The sequence below is a fragment of the Muntiacus reevesi genome, chromosome 2 (genome assembly GCF_963930625.1).
Source record: "Muntiacus reevesi chromosome 2, mMunRee1.1, whole genome shotgun sequence".
NCBI classification, from domain to species: domain Eukaryota; kingdom Metazoa; phylum Chordata; class Mammalia; order Artiodactyla; family Cervidae; genus Muntiacus; species Muntiacus reevesi.
Genome location: NC_089250.1, coordinates 261,967,445 through 261,971,239, shown reverse-complemented (window position 1 = coordinate 261,971,239; position 3,795 = coordinate 261,967,445).

Below are 3,795 nucleotides of genomic sequence, written 5' to 3'. Positions count from 1 at the left end.
AGATATAGAGGAGACTTGCAATTGTCAAGGGGGGTGGGGAGAGATCAATCGGGAGTTTGCGATTAGCAGATGCAAACTATTATACATAAAGTGGATAGACATGGTCCTACTGAAGAGCACAGGGAACTATATTCAATATCCTGTGATAAACCATAAAGAAAAGAATATAAAAAAGAATATACACATATATGTATAACTGAATCACTTTGCTGTACAGTAGAAACTAACCCAAACTTCTAAATCAACTATATATCAATAAAAGAAATTAGGAAAGAGAGAGAGAGAGAGAGAGACTGCTGGCTACTTAGCTGGTTAACATAATCACCGCTAAAATCACAGGGCTCTAACCATCTTTGGGTACTATTCTATAGCTGGTGACTCACTTAATCCTCTCAATAATCCTCTCTGAAGTAGATACAATCATTACATCTGTCTCACAGATCAGTAAGCTACATCCCAGAGAGGCTGAGTGTTCTGTCTAAGTTCACACAGAGAAAAAGAGGCAGACCTGGATTCCAGCTCAGGTCGGTGCTGTGCACGTAACTAACACATTAAGCTGCCTCTCTCTGTGAACAACAGTGACATTTCACGTTTGGGCTTCTACTTCATGTCATGTGTTCATATACGGTTCCTAAGTCGTCATGATGGGCACAGGGGGACTGAGTTTGAAGCCTCTTCCAAACTCAGCCTTTTACTCTGCAATGCTTCAACGCATCAGAAGCAGTCTCTATAGTCCATTTCTGGACTGTTATTGTTGTTATTCTCATTTTGCAGCTGAAAAAACTGAGTTTCAGACTTGAATGCTATACCTACCATCATGTAGCTAAAAAATAGTAGTGCCCAGACTTGAACCAGATCTATTTGAGTCTTTCTTGCCTTTCCAAACTAGACAGGCCAGAAAAAAAAAAGTAAATGTGAAATAATTTGACCTCTAGAGCTTTGTGTGTTTCACAACACACCATAGTTATTGAGTTTCAAATGTCTTCAGATTTGTTTTACTAGCTTAGGTTCCAGTTTTGGCTGCTTTCCACAGTCTAAGGGAAAGGATAAAGAGTGGCTATTAGGAAACCCAAAAGCCAAATGTCTTGTTTTCTAACAAACACTAATGTGCCCATTCAGACTATTACCATCCATGTGCACAATCTCCTGGTAGAAGGCTGAAAATCTCTGACTCACACTATCTGTGTTGATTGTTATCAAGATTTATGAAATCTTGGAACTACAGTCTCAAAACCAAAGGCTTAAGATATTATAACCATTATACACTGAATCAAAGTCTCTTTAAAATGTTGTTGTAATACGAACTTTTAAAAATTTCTCCTATTCCTTAAAAAACTAGGAATAAAATTGCCTTATAACTCAGCAGTTCCACTACTGGGCATGCACTCCAAGGAAACCAGAACTGAAAAAGATACATGGACCCCAATGTTCGTTGCAGCACTATTTACAATAGCTAGTACATGGAGGCAACCTAGATGTCCATCAGCAGACCTATAGATAAAGAAGTTGTGGTACATATACACAATGGAATATTACTCACCTATAATAAGGAATGCATTTGAGACAGCTTTAATGAGGTGAATGAACTTAGAGCCTGTTATACAGAGTGAAGTAAGTCAGAAAGAGAAAGACAAATACCGTATATTAATGCATATATATGGAATCTAGAAAGACGGTACCGACAATCCTACATGCAGGGCAGCAAAGGAGACACAGACGTAAAGAACAGACTTTTGGACTCAGCGGGAGAAGGAGAGGGTGGGATGATTTGAGAGAATAGCATTGAAACACACACATTACCATATGTAAAATAGATAACCAGTGCGAGTTTGATGTATGAAGCAGGGCACCCAAAGCCAGTGCTCTGTGACAATCTGGAGGGATAGGGTAGGGAGGGATGTGGGAGGAGGGTTCAGGATGGAGGGGACACATGTTTACCTATGACTGATTCATACTGATGTATGGCAAAAACTATCACAATATTGTAGCTATCCTCCAATTAAAATAAATAAATACAGTTTTTAAAAAAATACAAAAAAAAATTTTCTCCTAACCACTATGACCAGAGAGTCCAAAATGGTGAAAAAATGCAATCACACACCTAATTTATTCAATCAACTATTCAGTATACCTGCCTGTTCTTATTTGCCAGAAATCTGGTGTCATCTTGAGAATCCTTCTTAGTAGCCTCTACCACAGTTGTCCAAACATTTAAGACTACAAATTTAGTGGAAGGGAGCAATCTTCACTCTCAGCCAGTATGAGAGGGGCTGTGAACTGGCATAGCCTCTAAACATGATTTGACAACATCAGCCAGAATTATAAAGAAATGTATTATTTGACTCAGCAATTCCACATCTAATCATTTCTCCTACAGATGTACTCAAATGCCTGTGAAATGACCCATGTGCAAGTCTATCTGTTGTGCCTTTGTTTAGTAGTGAAAGACTGGAAATGACCCAAGTGTTCATCATGAAACAGCTGATAAATTTCGGTGGTTGTTGTTTTGCTGTTTAGTAGATAAGTCGTGTCCAGCTCTTTTGCAACTCCATGGACTGTATGTAGCCCACAAGGCTCCTCCATCCAAGCTATTTTCCAGGCAAGAATTCTGGAGTGGGTTGCCATTTCCTGCTTCAGGGGATCCTCCCCACCCAGAGATTGAACCTACATCTCCTACATTGCCAGGCGGATTATTTACTGCTGAGCCACCAGGGAAGCCCCTCAAAAAAAAAAAAAAAAAAAACTGTGGTAGATCTAGCCAATAGAAATCTGTGTCAGTCAGGATCCCAGCAGAAAAGTAAGTCACACACAAGTAAGATAATTGAGCATTTAGTAATAGCACTATTTACAAAGTGAGGGGAATCCAATGAGGGATGGTGAAACACCTGTAAACTAGCCACAGAGAGGCTCTGCTACACTCTTATCCTTGAAGGGTCAAAGGGAGAGAGCAGTCCCTGGAACCCGCTTAAACCTATGGGTACAAAAGAAGGCCAACAATGCATGAGACAAGTGCTCGGGGCTGGTGCACTGGGAAGACCCAGAGGGAGGGGATGGGGAGGGAGGTGGGAGGGGGGATCAGGATGGGGAACACATGTAAATCCATGGCTGATTCATGTCAATGTATGGCAAAAACCACTACAATATTGTAAAGTAATTAGCCTCCAACTAATAAAAATAAATGAAAAAAAAAATGTTCCTCTTAACTAGACCACTGAATTCCCAGATAAGGTTTGGGATTTTGTGGCAGTAAATAAAGAAGAATCAGAAGTTATTAAAAAAAAAAAAAAGGAAGAAGAAGAAGAAGACCAACAGGAGTCATGGCCAAAACAAGTTGCACAACCAAACTCATCAGTGGGGACCAGTAAAACAAAATCCTCTCCTCAGGAAAGACCAGTGGGAGGGAAGAAAATATTTTGAAAATAATACAATCTACCACAGACGAGACTTCCAGCAACTCTCCTACCATCATATGGATAATACCAGTCAACAAAAAAGACAAAAAGAGCAGAGAGATTGAGAAAACCAGAGTATTCTTGCCTGGAGAATCCCAAGGACAGAGGAGCCTGGCAGGCTAACGTCCATGGGGTTGCAAGAGTAGGACATGACTTAGTGACTAAACTGCTACTGCTGCTAAAGGCATCACAGTAAAAAAGGCTGAAAGCTAAAGAATTGATACCTTCAAACTGTGATGCTGGAGAAGACTTGAGAGTCCTTTGAACAGCAAGGAGATCAAACCAGTCAATCCTAAAGGAAATCAAACCTGAATATTCATTGGAAGGACTGGTGCTGAAGCTG